Source organism: Equus asinus, chromosome 14, assembly GCF_041296235.1.
Source record: "Equus asinus isolate D_3611 breed Donkey chromosome 14, EquAss-T2T_v2, whole genome shotgun sequence".
NCBI classification, from domain to species: Eukaryota; Metazoa; Chordata; class Mammalia; order Perissodactyla; family Equidae; genus Equus; species Equus asinus.
In genome coordinates, this window is record NC_091803.1 from 7,355,115 (window position 1) to 7,375,987 (window position 20,873).

At 53.3% G+C, this 20,873-nt stretch overlaps 1 pseudogene; it reads left to right on the forward strand.

Moving 5' to 3' along the window:
* LOC106827812 (potassium voltage-gated channel subfamily KQT member 1-like) overlaps positions 1–20,873 on the forward strand; it is a 53,434-nt pseudogene that overhangs the window by 19,679 nt on the left and 12,882 nt on the right.

The window sequence follows — 20,873 nt, forward strand, 5'->3', positions numbered from 1 at the left end:
CCACATGTGCCTCTGTCTCCACTCTATGGGGTGTCAGGGGGGGAACCTGGTGCCACTTTCTGGTTAGGATGCAGGGGGCTGACTTCCCTCAGGCCTGGGGAGGGACAGACTGGAACCGGAATGTGAGCGTGGTGTCACTCGCCGTGCGTCCCAGCGGTGGCACAGACTGGGGTCGGCAAGCATCTCTGTTGGGGGCCCAAGGTCACTGTCTCAGGCTCTCAGGCCACACACGGCTCCCAGCTCCACTGGTGTAGAGCGAGAGGGCCAGACACTGTGTGGACGCAAGTGGGCGTGGTCTGTGCCAATAGAACTCCATTTTTAAGTCAAAATTTTTAAATGAATAGATTACTTTTTATAGCATTTTTAGGTTTGCAGGAAAATTGAGTAGAAAGTACACAGAGTTCTCATATAGCTCCCCAATCTGCTCAGGGTCCCCCGTTATTAACCTCTTGCGTTAGTGCTGGCGTCTGTTACAGTTGACGAACTAACCTGAGGCAGTGCTAAGAACTCAAGTCCAAGGCTCGCCTTGGGGGTCACTAGTGGGATTATATACTCGGTGGGTTTTGACAAATATGGAATGGTGTGTACAGGATCACACAAAGCAGTTTCAACGCCCTGAGGATCCTCTGTGCCCCTCCTCAATATTCTCTACTCATCCCTCCCTCTCTGAGCCCCAACCACCACCGCTCTTTTTTTTCAGTGAGGAAGATTGGCCCTGAGCTAACATCTGTGCCGATCTTCCTCTGTTTTATATGGGACGCCTGCCCCAGCATGGGCTGACAAGTGGTGTGTAGGTCCACGCCCGGGATCTGAAACTGTGAACTCCAGGCTGCCGAAGTGGAGTGCACGAGCTTAACCACTATGCCACTGGGTCGGCCCCACACTGCTCTTTTTACTATCTCTAGAATCAGCAAAAGCAGACAGCTGCTGGCTTCAGCCTTGGCGAAATGAGGCTCCTGGCTCAGACCTTAGCGTGGGGAGGAGCCAGGAGCCAAGTGCTCCTCCCTGGGGTCCCCGCGCACAGCTTGAGGGGCGCCATGCTGTCCCATCACATGGCCCTCACTGCAGGCTCAGGCCTGGCCTGTGGGGATTCCCTGGGCCAAAGGCCTGGGCTGCCAGCTGATGTCCCCGGGAGCCATCTAAAAGCTGGGGGCCCTGGGCCCAGGTCCCCGTCTCAGAGGCAGATTGGGCCCTACCTGTCTGTGGTTATGTGGCCCGAAGCTGTGACTTTTCTTGCTCTTTCCCGTGAGTGCTCACGCTCCTTGACTGTGAACTGGGCTGTGCTTGCACTGAGCATCCCTATGATGAGGGTGTCCCCTGAGTCCTCCTGGGAACAGGTCTGGGCTTGGCTGTGTAGGGGTCAGAGATCAGACCCTCTGACCTGCGCTTCACTCTGTCCCTGCTCTGGGCTCTGCTCCCCCTTGTCCAGAGCATGCTGGCCGCCCACCTTGTTCCCTCCTTTGGCCCAGCTGCACCAACACCCATGACGTGGCGACCAGGACAGGCCTCTTCAAAAGACGAATCAGATTCGGTCCCTGCCTTGTTTAGAACCCCCTGGAAGCTTCCCACGGCTGTGAAGGACCCCCGTACCCCTCCCTGTGACCCACAAAGGCTCTCGAGGCAGGGTCCCTGCTCGGCTCCACCAGTCCCGCCTCCCAGATGTGGCCTCCCTGCGATCTGGCCTTCACCTCGCGTTCCTCCTTTTCCCTCTGGCTACAGCTGGCCTCTCCCATCCCGGGAGGCCCACTCTTCCCCCTCGGCCTGTTGCCCTTGCTAACTTTCAGGCAGTTGGGGCCCACCCAGAGGGGACCTTTTCGGTCATGGTGTTGGGGGTCTTCACAGGGGAAGAGCTCATGATGCCACAGTTGGACTTCTTCTATCTGGGGTACCCTCACTGTCACCCCCTGCCCCTCATTAGGTTGCTCTGGGGATTAAGTGGTGTGGGCAGAAGGCGGAAGAAGCCTACATACTCTGAAGGCCACAGGAGGCCCAGCGCTCTGCACATTCCCCACTGAGCAGCTCGCAGCATGCGTGGGGGCAGAGGCGCTGGAAGGACCCTGATGTGAGCTGGGTGCCTGGTGCACAGGGGCCTGGGATACACTTCCCCAGGTCAGAGTGCCAGGGGACCCAAACCAACACATGAGCCCAGGTCCCCCCAGGGCAGATGGAGCTTGGGCAGCGAGTCTGAGGCTGATGGAGACAGCTTTCTGGGTAGGGGTGGTCAGGGCTTCTGGAAGGAGCCTTAAAGGGGGAGCTGGCCTTGACGGGCTCCCTTGGCTGCAGGGTGGGTGGCGGGCATCCCTGGACTCAGCCCAGAACCAGGCTGCAAATAGAGTTGGGGTCCCAGGCGTGAGATTCAGACTTTAGCCAGACTTCAGGCTTCGTCAGCACCAATTTCCTGAGCATCTCCCGTGTGCGCCACGATGTGAGAGGGGGACTGGACAGCGAGGTGGCCAAGAAGACTCGAGGGACAGCATGCTGCCCTCATTCCCGGAGGGGGAACACTGAAGACAACAGCTGGTGGGGGAGACCTCTTGGGGGATGAGCAGGGTGCAGCAGCGTACGTCCCCAATGACAGGGAGCGTTTGACACCTGGAGGCCCAGGACTGCAGTCAGCAGGGAGAGGCAGGCCGTGCAGAGCTCGGGGTCTGGGAGGGCCAGGCGTCCACTCTGGGCAGACAGGGGCTGATTTCTGACTCAGGGATTTTTTATATAAAATCTCCCCAAACCAGCTCTTTGATTTAGCTTATCTTTCCTTTTCATATGTTAACTTTAAAAAAAAAAATGATCCATATGCTCATCCATCTCTTAGGTTGGTTTCATGGTTTTTCTGACTTCTTATTTTCGATCTGGTTTTACGGCAGTCTGAATCTCGCCCAGGGGAATCGCCCCTCTTTAGGTGTGCCGTTCCGTGAGTCCCGGCGAATGTTTGCAGTTGTATAGCCACCACTGCGATCAAGACCTGGAGCACTCCCGTCACCCCCAGAAATGCCTCAGTGCCCCTTGGCAGCTCCCCCAGCCCCCGCGTCCCCAGCACCTGGTAATCACGGATGTTTCCTGTCCCCGTAGTTTTGCCTTTTCCAGAACATCATAGGAAAGGCATCCTGCACTATGTAGCCTCTGTGTCTGGCTTCTTTCACTTAGCAGAATGCATTTGAGCTTCATCCATGTTGTGGCTTGCGTTCAGTACTTTGTTTCTTTTTAATTGGAAAGGATAAAATGTACCACAGTTTGTTTATCTAGTCACAGGCTGATGGACATTTGAGCTGTTTTCAGTGTTCAGCTGTTATGATTAAAGCTGCTCTGATTATTGCATACAGGTTTTTGAGTAGTCATGTGTCTTCATTTCTCTTGGGTAAGTCCCCAGGAGTGGGACAGCTGGATGATGTGGTCGATGCGTGTTGACCTTTCTAAGAACCTGCAAACTGTTTTCCACGGTTCCGTCCATTCCTCCCATCTCTGGAGGATGGTTTTGGTTGTTCCACATTCTCACCACCACTTAATCTTGCCTGACTTGTACATTTTAGCCAGTCCAGAGGCGTGTGGCCGCGTCTCTCTGTGGTTTTAATTGCGTTTCCCTAGTGACTAATGACGTTGCGCATCTTTTCCTGTGCTTGTTTGCCATTTGTACATCTTTGACGAAGCGTCTGTTCACTTTTTGCCCATCTTAGTAATTGTCGTTTGTCTTATTACTGAGTTGTGAGAGTAGTTTATGTATTCTAGATATGTCTAGATAATAGATTTCGATGATCAGATTTATGTTTTGCAAATATTTTTTTCCCAAGCCGTGGCTTCTCTTTGCTTTTTCTTAACAGTATCTTTCAAGAGAGCAGAAGTTTTTAACTTTGATGAAGTCCAGTTTTTCGGAGTTTTTTTTTCTTTAAGGTTCATGCTTTTTGTGTTCTGTCTAAGAAATATTTGCCTAATCCGAGGTTGCAAAGATTTTCCTTCTATGTTTTCTGTAGAAATTTCATCATTTTACATTTTGTGTTTAGATCTGTGATCCATTTCAGGTTTAATTTTATATATGGTGACAGGTATGGATCGAGGTTAAATCTTTTTTGCATGTGGTTATCCAATTGTTCCAGCACCTTTTTTCCATTGAATTAGTTTGACACCTTTGATGAAAATCAGTTGACCATGTGCGTGGCTCTATTTCTAGGCTTTGTAATCTGTTCTGCCAATTCCACACTGTCTTGATTAATGTGGCTTTTATAGTAAGCCTTGAAATCAGGCTGTGTTAATCCCTCAATTTTGCTCATTTTCAAAAGTATGTTGGCAATCCTAGGTCCTTTGCATTTCCATGTAAATCTTAGAATCAATTTGTTAATTTCTACCAAAAAATCCTGCTGGAATTTTGACTAGCACTGTGGTGAAAGGGTAGGTGAATTTAGACATCACACACGTCGTACTAATAGAGTTTTCTGGTCCAGGGACACCGTATATCTCTGTGCTTATTCAGATATTTTAAAATCTCACTCAGCAGTGTTTTGTGGTTCTCAGAGCACGTAATTTGTGAGAGTCGTTACTAAATATTTCGTGGGTTTGACGCTGTGGAAATGGTATAGTTTCCTTATTTTTGCTTTTGGATTATTTGTTGCTGGTATGTCGACCTTGTATCCTGTGGCTTTGCTAACATTCGTTCTGGATGTTGAGGAGATTCTTTGGGATTTTCTGTGGAGATGATTATGTTGTCCCAAACACAGCCAGTTTTATCTTTTCCTTCTCAATCTCTGTGCTTTTGATCTCCGGTTCTTGCCCGCCTCGCTGGCTGGGACGTCCACGCTGACAGTTAGCAGCGAGGAGTGAGCGTTCGTGCTCCTCTCATTTCTGATCTTAGGGGAGACATTTGGGGTCTCATCAATGTGTGATGTTTTAGGAGCACCCTTTATCTCCTGAGGAAGTTCTCTTCCTAGTTTGCTGGGAATAGAGTGTGTATCGAGCAAGGCTGTGGGACTCTGTCGCTTGTGCTGCATCTATTGAGATAATTATGTGTGTTTTCCTTTCTTACTTTGTTAATATGGTGAACTACACTCATTGACTTTCAAATAGTAAACGAACCCTACATTCTTAATATAAAGCCCACTCGGTCATGATGCATTTAAAAAAATACATATTGTTGGATTTGATTTGCTAAAATTTAGTATAGAATTTTTGCATCTGTGTTCACAGGGGACATTGTCTGTGGTTTGTCTGCTCACGGCATCTTTTCTTTAGGCATTAGGTAGACTGTGTGGGGGAGCGTCCCTTCTTCCTGGTTCAGGACGAGTCAGTGTGGAATTGCCGATTTCTTCCTTCAGTGTTTGATAGGATGTGAAGCTATCAAGCTTGGAGTTTTCTCTGTGGGAAAGTTTTTCATTGGAAATTCAATTTCTCTCATTAGTCGGGTTATCTTCCTTCTCAGATCACTTCCGCGTGTCTGTGTCTTGGAAGGTGTTTGTTCCCGAGGAGGCACGGCCCCAGCCCTGAGGTGGAAACAAGACCGTCTTGTGCTGGGACGTCGTTCCCGGACAGTTTGGGGACTGTGGGGTTTGCAGCATCTGCACCCAGCCCTCCAAATGCAGGGAACCCTCCTCACAGGGGACACGGGCTGGCAGCCTTTGGCCCCAGAACTGCTCAGGCCCTTCCCAGGCCCCTCTGCTGCTCACTGTGCAGCTGACATCCCCTCCACAGCACTCTGGTGACAAGACACCGTCGGGGGGCCTGGGGGGCCAAAGATCAGGCTATCGTTGTTTCCTTCCAGCTTCGCCCCCCGGGAAGGCAGCCCCTCTCCAAGGGATGAAATTCAAGTAGGTGGCCCTCTGGCCCACGGCAGGTCTGCTTTTGTCCCACACTTTTCCTCTGTAAACTTCAGCCCTAAAACAACATACATCCTTCTGAAGCTGTTCACATATTAGCTCTTAAAACAGCAAAATCTGTGCACAATGTCCTCTCAATCCCTTAAAACATTCCTGAAAGAAAAGAAAAAAAGCTGTTTAAATTCACCACCTGTCATGAAGATCTCTAGCTGTGTAGAGCAGGAGCGAGGTGGCTGGCAGTGAGCACGCAAGAGCGGGCCGCACGCCCCGCACACACGCGCCCCGCGCACGCGGCCGCCTCCCGCCCTCGAGCCCCTGCCACAGCCAATGCCGCTCCAGCCACCGGTGGGCAGAGCCCTCTCGGCGTGTCAGCCAGGTCCTTAGAAGGGGTTTTCATCCCCAAGTCTCTTTTGGTTTGGTTAACTTCTAGTTCTGGGTAAATTCTTAAATAAGTCATTTTTGGAAGCTTGGGCTCTCGGCAGATAAAAATACCGTCTCCCTTCCGCCCTCCTTTCCCCATCCTGGCCGTGGGGTGGCGATCATAGGGCTGGCACTTCCTTGAGGTTAACAGCCCTCAGCAGTGGGGTTCCTGCGCTGAAAATAAACCCCATTTACCAGCCTATAGATGGAAATAGCCCTGCCTGGGGAAGACGGAGGATTTGCTTTAAATACGTGTAAAGCTGGCTGCTGGGCGGCTCCTGGTGTCTGCAGCGGGCACGGGTGCTCTCTGGGCCTCCCGCTCCTCCACCACTAATTGCAGGGTGGCCAGTCCGGGCCACTCCTGTGTGCGTGAGGCTCTGAGGCCACACAGTGTGGCTCGGGGGTGTCAGGACCTGCTTTCTGGAAAGCCCCCACCTGCCTTTTCAACGGGTTCAGAGCCCTGGATGCCCCTCCCCCGACACCCACCTTCTGTCCCTGGGCCTTGGCTTCTATTGGCCATCAGCCTGGAATGCTGCCTCCAGCATTTTGAGTTCTATCTTCAGAGTCCAGATTTTTCCATGGAGTGGGGAAGGGGCAGGCCGATGTTCCCCTGCAAGGAAAAAGGAGGGCCCTGTCTCTCCAAGGCTTGTGGGACGCCTTCCCAGGAGAAACCTTTGGGGCCTGTGGTCTGGACATCCCCAGGTACCCTTGTCCAGCCCTTGGCTTCAGCTTGGTGACAACCTGGAGCCCCCGAGCACCAGTGCAACCCTTCAGGCCAGAAGTCTGAGGTCAAGGTGTAGGTAGGTCTGGCCCCTCTGGGGGCCATGGGGGAACATTTGGCCCAGGCGTCTTCCCCAGCTTCTGGGGTTCTCTGCTGATCAGTGGCATGCCTTGGCTTGTGGCATCATCACCCCAGTGCTCCATCCAAACATGGCATTCTCCCTGGGTTTGTGTCTATTCAAATGTCCCCTGTTTATAAGGACAGCAGTCATAGTGGATTAGGGGCCCACTCTAGTGACCGCATCTTAACTAATGCCATCTGCAGTGACCCTATTTCCAAATAAGGCCACATTCTGAGGTGCTGGGGGTCAGGACTTGAAGATATGAATTTGGCGGGCGGACGACACACATGGACCCTGAACGGTGCCCGAGGTGTGGGGAGGGGGGCAGGCTTGTGGAGCAAGCGATATGGGGATCATTCTGATCTGCCCTGTTCTATAGTGAGAGGTGAGTGGCCCTTGGTGACTCTTGTTACCTATTGTACTAATGGCCCAAGGCCCCGGGTTTGGCGCTGTGCTCGGAGCCAGGGACTCAGCTGGAGCAAGACAGGAGAAGTCCCTGGGCTCAGGACTTGCATTACATTGGATGTGGGGATGGTGGTCCTGTGAGCTGGAAAACGAGGTAGCTTCCAATACTGATGAGCACCACAAAGAAAATAAGGGAACTCGGTGGTAGAGAATGCTGGTGGCTGGGGATGGACCAGCAGACCCTGTGAGGTGGTGGTGGAGCTGGCCCCGAGGGGAGAGAAGGGGTCTGAGGGGCAGAGAGAACTGCAAAAATGAAGGCCCGAGGCAGGAAAGGGGTGGTCAGTGGGGGACAGAAAGGAGGCTATGTGGACAGAGTTGCTGCTACGGCCTCGTCTGCTCTTTCCCTGAGGGCAGGACCTGCGATGCAGGGTCCTCAGGAGGAAGGTGGCCTTGGGAGTGGCTGGAGGTCCAGGTTCCTGGCAGGGCTGTGCTGAGTAGGGCACTCTTACCCCTGGCTCGCAGAAGTGGCCGTGGGCCTGGGTCCGGGATGCTGTCTGTCACAGGCCCTGGAGTTAGCATTAAGTATGCACCCCACACAGGAGGGCCTGGCATGCAGGAGGCCTGGCACCTGGTAGGTGCGGCTAGATGGACAAATGATTGGGCTCTGGTGTTCCCAGCATTGGAAGCTGGCCCAGAAGTTTTGGGGGACGAGGGGTCACCATGCAGGGTACAGGATGAATAAATGAAGGAAGAAAGGATGGGTATTTTTCCTTGTTTTTATTTGTTTGGAAGAAAGATGTTTCCACACGCCTAAGTGCAGGTGAGTGAAGAGTTTCATCTCTTGAAATGTGGAAGCAAAATCAAATAACTTGACCTTGAGTTTCCAGAGTTTTTGAGATTCTGAAGCCTGGCAGATCCATCCAGCTCTCGTGATTGTCACATGCCTGTGGTTACAGGCAGCAGGGACAGCAGAACCATCAGGGCGTGCAAACATCCCCTAATGACGTCATCTCCTATCATCGGTCTTGTCCCAAAGACCTGGCCTGCTGCTCCCTGCTCCCTGCTCCATCCCCTCCGGCTGTGTCTCACCATGGGATGCTGGTTGATTGCAAAGTGACCTTAGCATTCTTGCAAAAGGTGCAGTGTTTCATGAAGTCTGTAAAGGCGATGTTGGAGATTGCTTTATTCACCCACAGAGCCATTGATGCGGGTGAAGGGAGAGGGAGCAAATGAAGTCGTACACAAATTCCTGTCATACTGGGGAGAAAACTGTAGGGGAAACTCTGCAGTGAAAACCATTTTTAGATCAGAGCAGGTTTGAAGGAACTGAAGTTTAAAGATCTGAAGGATCACAGTGGTGGCATGGAAGAATTCAGTGAAACTTCCAAATTTATGAATAAGAAGGGAATGGATAATACGTCAATCAACTTTGCAACTATAAGGAAAATGAAAGAAACAACCAAGTAAAATAGCAAATACCAAGGAAGATGAAAATAATCAAATCAGACTTATCCAATTTTACACTAAATGTGAATGGCCTGAATTCCTCTATTAAAAGGCAGAAGACAGTTAGGAGGATTTTTATTTTTAACAAATACATTGATCAGAGGAATTTGGTCAATCAGACTGATACTGGACAGCTGAAAAATAAAAGGTTAGCCAAAGAATTGTGAAGCAAGTGCAGACAAAAGGAAAAACAAAAGTGGGATGGACAGTGTTCTTGTTGGCACTGAGACAATCCCATTTCTAGAGGAGACGTAATTGTAAACTTTTATGCATCAAACAACATAACAAAAAATGTAAAGTGAAAGTTATTGGAAATTCAAGAAAAAATGGGTTAAATGTAATCATCTCTGGAGATGTGAATGCACCTCCCTCAGATTAGGACAATTGTAGCAGACACAATCTGAATGAGGACACGGATAGTTACATATTGTAATTGTGAGCAATTCCAGATCCTAACAGTAATCTGAACTGTCTCTATTATCTAAAGCCTCATAATAAGCATTCTCTAATCTGGCACCTTCAGACACCATCACAAGGGGCTCACTGACCGGCACTGTGGGCAGGCTCTTGACGGACCGTTCATCTCTGCTCTGCCTAGTGTCAGCTGGGGCTGCAGGCTCCACTTCCAGGATGGCGGACCCACCTAGTGGCAAAGTACTCTTCCCTAAGGTCTCTCCAGGGCCACATGGCCTCCTCACATCTGGTTTCAGGAGACAGGCAGTGGACAGGCCTGGAGACTGGGCAGCGTCATTTTGCCGTTGTCTTTTGGTCTAGCATTCCTGGAGCCGAGATGCAGTGTGGGGAGTGGTAAGGAATCTCAGGACCACATTTTAAAACCAGCACTGTAACTAAGGATTGTGATAACAAAGATGTTTTATCTCCTATGCCCATGGAACGTTTATAAAACCAATTGTTTTATGTGGCTGTAAAAAAACCCAGCACACTTCGAAAAATTGAGATGTAGCTGGCCATGATCAAAACCTAATACAATCAGAAATAAATAATTATGAGGTTACAAAAAAGGCTTAATAACTATTCGGAAATTAAACAATGCTCTTGTAAATCGCCCTCAGGAAGAGGAGATGACCACGGAGTGTGCAGGCTACACAGAGAGTTATGGAAAGTGGACCCCTCTGCGTGGTGGGAAAGTGGTCTTGGGACCTGTCCCCGCCCCCACCCCGCCTGGACACTTGTAATTTCCCTGCTGCTTTTTGACCTTGTTGCTTGCTAGCAACTTCCTTGTGTTTGCACGTGTTGTCTCCCACATAGGCTGAAATTTGCTTGTTAAAAGCGAATAGTGAGATAAAATATATACATTATCTGTTGCATAAACACACACAGGCATATATCTGTCAAATGCCTCCTGGACGCCAGCCCTTTGCCAGGTGCTCTGGCGGTATCTGGGGCCCATGTAGTCTTTGCCTCGTCAGCATCTGCTGATAAGCCCCGGCCTGGGAGGGAGCTGTCGGCCCGTGGGCCCTCTCCCTGGCCGCATCTGCCTCCTCCTCCCCGGCCAGGTGTCGGTGGCTGCCAAGCCCGTGTCCACCTCCTGACCTTGGGAACCCCCAGGTGGGGAGGAAGTGGGTAGCGCTTGCACCCCCAAGGCGTTGGCTCGCCGTCTGCTGCAGCAAGCTGGGTCCCAGGGCTGGAGGCACCTCATTAAACCCCGCATCTCATGTAACTCTAGTCGGCCTTGGTACAGCACCGGCAGTCCATATGAAATTAAAATTACCGAGGGGCCCAGCTCTCCTCCCCACCGTGGGTGGGCAGCCTTTATGCCGAGGCTGGGGCCAGAAGCCTGCGATCCTGGGAAGGATTTGGCCTTGATGATAAGGGGCTGGAGAATGTGCTCGAGCTGCCGTGTGGTCCGAGTCTCTTGTCTTGGCTTATCCCCTCCCTGTCTCCCCACAAAACACATTCCCATGGGGCTCAGGCCCTTTTGCAGTGCTGGGGGGGACAGGCGGGTGACAGGTGTTAGGAGTTTGCAGTTACTTGCAGAACTGCGGATGGAGGGGCCTGGGGGTGTTGGGGGGGGCGGGAGGCCTGAGGGGAGCTCCAGAGGCTCCAGGGAGCGGGGTGGCCTGAGTTTCAGCTGCAGGGAGGGTTTGCTCAAGGGGCGTCTTTGCGTTTTTCTTGCTCCCTGAAAGGCCATCCGCACCTCCGGAGGAGTGCCCTGGGAAGCCGTGCATGGAGAAGGTGCCTTCTCTGCTAGTTGGGTGGCCCATGGCCCTGCCTTGTTGGCCACTAAGCCTGTAGAGTTGTAACAAAACGTTTGAACGTGGCTCCTGTGAGGCTAGGGGTGGCACAGGGGACCCCACCCCAGCCAGGAGGTGGCACCGGCCCATCAAGGAAAAAGGAGCCCCTGAAGCGCACCCCCCCCCACGTCCCTGGCACCCCCAGGCAGCCGCTTGAGTGTGAAACCCAGGGTGGGGGAAGCGGGCAGCCCTACAGCCAGGCCTCGAGCTGCCTGAGGGCAAGGGAGCAAGCCTCCCGGCCTCTCCTGCTCGGTCTGCAGAATGGCTGCCCAGACAGCTGGCCAGTGGGACTGGTTCTCGGGTACAAGGGACCCAGTGCCTCCAGGGTCACCCTGAAACCCGTGACTGCCTTTGATAGGTGGGGCTGGCACGCTGAGCTGCTGGCCCTTCCCGGCTCTCGTCTCGGGGCTGGGGGCTTCTGCGTCCCTCGGGGTCTTACGACTCACGGGGCCTCATGGGAGTTCAGGGTGCTGGCCTGTTGGGAGAGGCTTTGGAGTGGGGACCCCAAAGCCCCAGTGACTTCAGGCAGGTGACCCCAGACCCATACAGGAAGAAGTCTCCAGCCTAGGGGCACTGTGGGTCTTCCTGGGCCCCTTCAGCCCCCTGGAACTTAGTACCCCTCCAGCAGCTGTGGAAGGAGCTAGAGTCTCGTCCACCTGGAGTTTCCCCTGTGGCACTTTGAGTGCCAGGCGGGTGCCATGCTGGGCCTCAGCACTGGGCTGGGCTTCTGAGGTGGGATAGGCAGACCCTGGCCTCAGGGAGACAGCCAAGGGTGGGGGGCAGGTCCCCTGGGCTCGGATGAGTCCCACCGCCTCTGCAGGAGGGAGGGGAGGCCAGGAAGACACAGCTTGGGTCAAGCATGGCGGGGTGAAGGGCTTAGGGTGTATCATATGGGGTCAGGAGGGCAGCGTGGGGTTCCTGAGACAGGTCTGGGCAGGGCAGGACCTAGGCCCCTGCAGGGGTGGGAGGGTGGCATGCAGGCCCCAACAGGGTTGGTATTCCCCACCCCTCTGCCTGGCGCCTTCCTCCAGGCCTGCCCACCTTCCCACCTTCCCACCTTCCCACTTCTCTCTTAGGGCCATCCCATACCACCCTGTCCTTTAGACCCTTCCACTGGCGTTTCCACAGGCCTGAGGGAGCTCTACTCATTCCATCCTTCTCACTGCCCTAGGAGGTGGGTGCTGCCAGCACCCCCATTTTACACACAAAGACACTGAGGCCTGGAGGGTTGCACGGCCGACCCTGGTCACCACCCTGGGGGCTTGGTGATCTTGTATCTCGCTGTCCTGTTGGGGAGTGGGGCTTCCCCGGGCAGTAGGGCCACCCCTCCCTGTTCTCCTGGTGCCTGATGCAGGGCCTGGCCCACGGGCCACAGGGAGCAGGGGGCAGGCCCTTTCAGTGTCATGGGCTGCACATTCAGCAGGGCTCGGGGCCAAGGGGGAGCAGCTGAGCAGGAGGGCTCCCCACGGCTAAGGGAAGGCAGGTGGGGATCAGCTCCCCAGCGGGTCCCCAGCAGACAGGACCCGCCCCTGCTCAGGCCTCTCTGCCTCCTCCTAGCCTCTGTCCTCCTCCCGCCCCTCCGCAGCGCAACACTGTGGCGCCTCCCCCGGGCTGGGGCAGCTCTGCTGGGGTGGGGGCTGGTGTTGTGTAGGCCAGGCAGCAAGCCTGCACTGAGGGCCCCAGCTGTGCCCAGCACATGTCACCAGGAGGCCCATGAGCCCTCACCACGGGTGCACGGCTGGGAGCAGCTGGCCCCAGGCAGGCCCCTGAACAAAGGGTGCTTTGAGGGGCCCGTGCCTGCTTCATGCTCTCTGGCCAGCTGACCCTCCCGGGAATGCCCAGACCCGCTCCTTCTGCGGCTTCTCGGGTCCCACGTGGAGGGGGACAGCTGGCTCTGGAGCCCCCAGCCAAGTTCTGTGCTGTGAGGCCACAGCCCCCTTGGGGACGCCTCCTGGCCCAGAGCATGGTGGGCCCACAGGGTTGCCAGGCTTATGGCAGGAGGGCAAACCCCTGCCCCTGGTCACCCGAACCCCTGGCCCTGATGGGTAACCTGGTGTGGCCCCCACGTCCACCCCTCCAGGTCTCCGGGCCCCCCTCTCGCCTGGTGAAGTTCCATTCACCGGGGAAGGCAGGGGCACCTTCTTGCCCAGGAGGCCTTCGAGGCCACCAGGAGCTCCTAAAAAGGGTCCCCCAGGCTGTGTCCCAAGTCTGCCATGTCTGGCATCCACAGGGCCACCAGGGAGGCTGCCATGCCTTTTTTCCTTGACCCTGATTCCTGCTTTCAGTCAGCCCCGCCACCCCGCAAACCTCAGTGCTTACTCCTCTGCAGTTAATCTTCCACCCTCTTTAGAATTAATTTTTTATCATAAAGATAGTGGAGCAGTAACATCAGAGACCACTGGAATAATAACGATAAGGATCTAAGAGACTTATTTGTTGTTTAGGAAAAAAAACAGAAAAAATTTCTTCCACCCAACGTCAGGCTGAGCACAGCACGTTAGCCTTCAGGCCATCTTGCTATCTGTCACATGGGAGCAATTCACGGCAGGGCCGTGCCTAGCGCTTCTAAATCATGCGATGCCGCCAGCGCTGGCCCTCCAAACACATTGGGCTTTAGACGGTCTTCCCAGGATGAGGATTCGCTGGCTGATAAAAACACAACCGCAGATAAGACAGCCTTGTCGACCTTCACCCATCCCTGTGAGCGATCTTTCCACAGAGAGTTACGAAATGTTTGAGTAATCGCCAACCTTTCCCCCTGTGCGCTCAGGGTAGAAAGCTCCCCAGATAAGCCCCCGCTTTTGCAAACCTTTGCCTTGACTCTTGGGGTTTGCAGATCTGCTCTTGCCCCACCGTTACCCCAGAACACCGAGTGCAGGCGCAGGACGCCGTGCCTGTGGGACTGGTGCCCCTTGTTTGTGGCCCTGAGCTTTCTCTGGGTCGAGTTCGAGGAGGGTCCTAGTGTGTGTCTGCCGAACAGCAGGATTTGAGCATGGGGCGTGATGGTGCCACAGTGTCTCTGCGTCAGCATCCAGAGCCTTCCGTGGAGGGGCCACCGAGCTCTGTGCAGCGCTACGTGCACTCTGTCAGGCTGGCCGTGGACCCAGGCGACAGGGAATTCAGAGCCTGGCCCTTGCCTTCCCCCCATCCCCGTGCACTCCACCCCACGCCGTCCCTTCAGGAGAGCTGGCTGGGGCCCACGTGGCCTTTGCGGCCACTACCTGTGCTTAGTTAGGTCGCTCAATGCTGAGCTAACACTGGTGGGGGAGGGTTAGGAAGGAGATGCTCAAGGACAGCTGGGGGTGACTCTCCCACCACAGGCGGGGCGGGGCTGGCCCTGAAGGTCCAGGACAGAGGCCCGGGCGGAGAGCGCCCTGGCGCTTCTGCCACGTGCCCCACGGCACTTGTTTGTATCGTGGTAAAAGACACGTAACATAAAATTCACCATTTTCAGGTGGACAATTCAGTGACAATTAGTAATTCACATTGTGGTGCAGCCGTCACCTCTATCTCCTTCCAGAACTTTGTCATCACCCGAAAAGGAAGTACCATACCCGTCAGCAGTCACTCCCCATTCCTCCCGCCCACAGCCCCTGGCAACCACTAATCTGCTTTCTTTTTGTTAAAATTGTGGTAAAATACACAGAACGTAAAACTTACCATCTTAACCATTTTTAGGTGTACAGTTTGGTGGCATTAAACACGTTCACATTATTGTGCAACCATCACCACCATCCATTTTCAGAACTTTCCATCTTCCCAAACTGAAACTCTGTCCCCATTAACTAAACCCCCTCTCCTCCCCCAGCCCTGGGAAACCACCACGCTCCTTTCTGTCTCTATGAATTTGACTCCTCTGGGTCCTGATAGAAATGGAATCCTACAGTATTTATTCTTTTGTGTCTGTCTGGCTTCTTTCACTGAGCATGGTGTCCTCGAGGGGCATCTGTGCTGTAGCAGGTGTCAGGATTTCCTTCCTTTTTAAGGCTGTGTAATATTCTGCTGTGTGGATGGACCACATCCGTCTGTTGATGGACACTTGAGTTGCTTCCACCTTGTGGCTGTTGTGAATCGAGCTGTTGTGAACATGGGTGGGCACGCATCTTTCAGTTCCTTTGAGGACAGACCCAGAGGTGGGACTGCTGCATCAGCTGGCAGTTCCACGTTTACTTTGTCGAGGAACTTCCATACTGTTTTCCACAGCAGCTGCACCATTTGACGTTCCCGCCAACGGTGCAGTTTCTCCCAGCCTCGCCAACACTTACTTTGTCTTTTGATAGGAGCCGCCCTGATGGGTGTGAGGCAGTGTTTCTCTGGGGCTGATCTGCGTTTTCCTCATGACATTGAGGATGTTGGGCATCTTTTCATGGGCTTGTTGACCCTTTGTATGTCTTCTCTGGAAAAACACCTGTTCAAGTTCTTTACCCATTTTTTAATGGGTTGTTTGTTAGGAACTCTGTCTTTAAAAATAATTCTAAATCATGCAAAAACACTGCTGAGAGCCACCCGAGCGCCTACAAGTTGTAGGACACACAGGAGGAGCCCAGCATCAGCCTGGACTAAAGCTCATGGAAGGACTCAGGCCTTTGGGTGGAGGGCTAGTTGGCTGCTTGGACCCTGGATGTCCCTGTCTCTGTGTGTCTGACCAGCGTCTGGCAGGCGGTAAATGCTTGAGTTTGTACCCCAGTCTCAGTGCCCAGCCCGGCTCAGAAGTCCCTCATCCGTGAAGCTGGCTGCAGCCAGGAGGCGGCGTTGCTTTGTCTGAGGGACAGTGGCCAGGGCGGGAGGGGTCCCTTTGTCCATCTGGTTGACTGTGGTCTCAGCAGAGATCCCTGACGGCCCCTCTTCTTGCCTCTGCGGGGCAGACTCAGGGCCATGCGCCGTCCATGTTCCAGCCTCCCGGCCTGCATCCTTGACCCATGCACATACCAGCTGCGGTGCAGGCACCACGTGCTGCTCACCGAGAGGGGCCTCTGGGCTGTCTCCGTTATCAGTGGGGGAGCCAAGGAAGGTCCTTGGCCTCCACAGGTGTGGTGGGTGGTGGTTCCGCAGACAGGGTGGGGGTGCCTGAACTGGGCTGAGAAGGGCGTGAGGCCCTCGAGGGGGCAAGTAGAGGGGAGGGACCGGAAGAAGAATATCCCAGACACAGAACACTGGGGGGCGGCAGGGAAGGAGCATCGGGGGCTGGTGCCTTGGGCCAGTAGGAAACTCTCAGGGTGGGCTGGGTTGAGTCCATGGGAAAGGGCCTCAGACCGTGACCCTACTGTGTGGACAGTGGGGAGCCATGGGGTGGCTTGAGCAGGAGCGTGGGGGAGGTGGCGGTGGTTGGCAGTCTCTGGGGGGCTGTGATGCCCCTTTAGTTCATTTCAGGGCTTGCTCAGGGCCTGGTTTGCAAAGGCAGGTGAGCCTCAGACCTGTCCCTGCGGGGCAGAGAAAGCCCAGGGCGTGGAGGGCGGCCGGGGGTCCCTCTTCCTGGGTCTGGACCACTGAGGCTGGAGGCTGGCCCTGCCGTTCCACGAGCCCACTTTGGACTGTGGATGTTGTCTCCTGAATCGGGGGTGGCGCCACAGGCTGGCTGAGGCCCTATCCCGGCTCCTCTCCCAGCCTCCACAAACGGATGGTCAAGCCCAGTCAATGCCCCCGCGGCAGCCCTCAGCCTGGGGTGGCCAAGGCCCCTCTTGTGAACGAATTCTGCCGATTCAGAGCCTCAGGCCAGTCTGCCAGCCCTCCCGGGGCCCAGGTCAGTGGACAGATGGCTCCAAGAGATGGAGACAGGCCAGGCTGCCTGGGACATCTGCCCCCTCGCAGTGCCTGGGCTATAGGGTCCCAACGAGCGGGGCCCAGTCCCAAAGTCCTCGCTGTGGCCTTGACTCAACTGCCATCCCGCCTAGTGCTCCAGGCTGACGGTGAAGAGATCATCTTGTCTCCGAGCAAACATTCATTTGCCCATCTCAGGCCTCGAGATGCTAACAGGGCGTTTTCTTGCCCTTCCCAGTGTGCCCGCAGTGCCACCCCAATGAACACAGCCCGGCCTGGGCCCAGGGCTCAGATGCGGGAGCACCCGCGTGGCCGGCGGGGCCTCGAGCTGCTTTCCAGACCCAAACAATATTTGGGGATTTGCGTTGTTTTAAATTCTTCCTACACTTCAGCTGTCCAGAAGGGGCGTCCGCGGTCTCAAAGTGCCGGACCCGGGAGGGCAGGGGTTGCTCTCAGCTCCCAGCCTGGTTCTCCTGAAGTGCGAGGCCAGGATAATTTGGGGGGACATGCAGCCGTCAACAGCGGTCCCTACGAGTTATTATTTCTTCTAAGGTCTGTTAGAAGTAGCTTCAAACCTGCTTAGGACGCAGTTGAAGAAGGTATTTAAGTGATAAACAAAGGCACCGAAGGCAGAAAACAGCTGCTCAGTGATCTGTCAGCCCCATGGCGCCTGGGTCTCCAGAGCTGGGATGGAGGCTCCAGGGACCGCTCTGCGGGGGCTGCTATTCGTCCCCTTCGGGGCCACTAGTGGTCAGATGACCCCTCCTCCGTAAGGACACCAGCGCCCATGTCTCAGCTTCGGGGACCCGGAGGTTGGTGGCTCTGTGGCCCTTCTCATGATTGCCAAACCCTGGAAGCCAGCCCCTCCCCATCCTCATCCTGTCACTGCTGGGACCTCCGCGCTCATCTGCTCGTCACACCTGCTGAGACGTGTCAGGGCCCAATTCTCGGGAAAACAAATGAACAGGACAAAGTCTTTGTTACCAGGGAGCTCTCAGCCTGCTTGGTGATCTGTTCATTCATTCCTTCATTCATTCGGTAGATCCATATCGAGTACCAACCAGGGCAGGCACAGTTCTGGGCCCAGGGCGAGGGGTCTCGGCAGATGAATGTGGCCTCTGCTCTGGTGGGCTCAGCCAGCCCCCAGCCAAGGCCGCTGCCCTCGGAGCTGAGGACAGAGGTAGGATCAGGACCCTGTGCTCCCCCTCCCCATGAGGCCACAGAGCCTGAGGTGTCCACACTCCCTTGCTCTCCTGCCGTCTCCCATGTGTCCCCAACCGTGCACACCCCCCGCATGGATTCAGTATTATGAACTGAGAGCTTTTTTGCAAAGGAAAGAGGTGAACTCTCCCACATTTTCTCCCATTATCCGCTGAGCTTGCCCCAAACACAAGCTGGATGATATAAGTAGTATTTCATCCTAATTAAGGACACTTGGGAGCCAGCGAGCAGTGTCTGGCCACCCCTTCATGGTGGGCTCTCTGGAGGGCAGAGTTCAGGTGTGGGAGCAGGGCCTGCCACTGTCACCCAGTGGAAGCAGAAGTCCCCTGCCAGGGCCAGGCTCCCGGGGGGAGGACAGGGCAGGGAGCTGGAAGCAGGCCTGATTGGCTTATTTCACTCAGTGTAACGTCCTCGAGGTTCGTCCACAGCATAGCTTGTGGCAGAATCACCTTCCTTTACAAGACTCTGTAATATGCCGCTGAGTGGATGGACCACATTCTGTTTTGGCTATTCAAAGTCCCTTAAATTCCATATGAATTTAAGATGGCTTTTTTCCTTTTTCTGCAAAACACGTCATCCTGAGTTTAAGAGGAATTGCTTTGAGTCTGAGATCACTTTGGGTAGTGTTGACATCCGAACAACGCTGTCTTCCAATCCATGAATATGGGATATGTTTCCACTGATTTGTCTTCTTTCATGTCTTTAAGCAACATTTTTCAGTTTTCATTGTACAAGTCTTTCACCTTCTTAGTTAATTTATAAATATTTTATTCTTTTTGTTGCTAGTGTAAACAGAATTGTTTTTGTAATTTCTCCCCCCCCCCCGAGGAAGACTGGCCCTGAGCCAACATCTGTGCCCATCTTCCTCTACTTTATATGTGGGACGCCTGCCACAGCATGGCTTGATGAGCAGTGCCATGTCCGCACCCGGGATCTGAACCAGCGGACCCTGGGCCGCAGAAGCGGAACGTGAGAACTTAATTGCTGCACCATGGGGCCGCCCGGTTTTTGTGATTTCTTTTTCAGATTGTTTATTGTTTGTAGAAACAATGTGACTGATATAGAAATGCAACTTATTTTTGTGCATTGGCATTGTATCCTGCTTTGCTGAATTCATTTGTTAGATTGAACGGTTTTTTGTGGCATCTTTAGGGTTTTCTACACATAAGGTCATATCATCTGTAAACAGAGATCATTTTACGTCTTCCTTTGCGATTTGGGTGCCTTTATTTCTCTTTCTCGCCTAATTGCTCTGGCTAGAACCTCCAGTCCTATGTCAGATAGAAGTGGTGAGAGCCTTGTTCCTCAGAGGAGAAGCTTTCAGCCTTTCACCATTGATATGATGTTCACTGTGGGTTTTTCATATATGGCTTTTATTATGTGGAGGTAATTTCTTTCTATTCCTAATTTGTTTACTGGTCTTTTTTTTTTTATCATGAAAGGGTATTGAATTATGTCAAATGCTTTTTCTGCATCAATTGAGATCATGTGGTTTTTTTCCTTCATTCTGTTAATGTGGTATATTATACTGATTGATTTTCGTATGTTGAACCCTCTTTGCGTTCTGGGAATAAATCTCACTTGGTCATGGTGTATACTCCTTTTAAAATGGTCCTGAATTGAGTTTGCTAGTATCTTGTTGAGGACTTTTTTATTTTTTAAAGATTGGCACCTAAGCTCACAACTGTTGCCAATCTTTTTTTTTTTTCTGCTTTTTCTCCCCAAATCCCCCCAGTACATAGTTGTATATTTTTTTAGTTGTGGGTACTAGTAGTCGTGGCATGTGGGACACTGTCTCAGCGTGGCCTGATGAGTGGTGCCATGTCCGCGCCTAGGATCCGAACCAGCGAAACCCTGGGCCACCGAAGTGAAGCGTGCGAACGCAACCACTCGGCCATGGGGCCGGCTCCAAGGATTTTTGCATCAATATTCATAATGGATATTGGTCTGTAGTTTTCTTTTCTTGTAATGTCTTTGTCTGGCTTTGGTATCAGGGTCATGCTGGCCCCATAGAACGAGTTAGGAAATGTTCCCTCCTTTTCAATTTTTTGGGAAAGGTTTAAGAATGATTGGTATTGGTTCTTCTTTAAATGTTTGATAGAATTCACCGGTGAGGCCATTAGGTCCTGGGCTTTTCTTTGCTGGGAGATTTTTGATTACTGATTCATTCTCTTTATTAGTTATGGGTCCATTCAGATTGTTTTTTTGTTTTTTTTGCTTGAGGAGGATTAGCCTGAGCTAACATCTGTGCCAATTTCCTCCACTTCATATGTGGGATGCTGCCACAGCATAGCTGACGAGTAGTGTAGGTCCACACCTGGGATCTGAACCCACGTACTCGGGCTGCCTAACCACTGTGCCATGGGGCCAGCCCCCAGATTGTCTATTCCTTTATGATTTAGTCTTGGTAGGTTTTGTGTTTCTAAGATTTTGTCCATTTCGTCTCGGGTATCCAATTGGTTGGTGTACAGCACTTTCCTTTTGAATTAATTCTTACGCTATCCATCCTCATTGACCCATCTACCCATCCCTTTCTTCCTCCATCCCTCCATCTCTCCTTCCACCCACCTGCCTGTCCATCGTAAGCCAGGTGTTGGTCCTTGCTCTCTGGCTTCCCCTCACCTCCCCAGAGCGCCGTGACTATAGGCTCATCTGTGGAACAGTCTCTG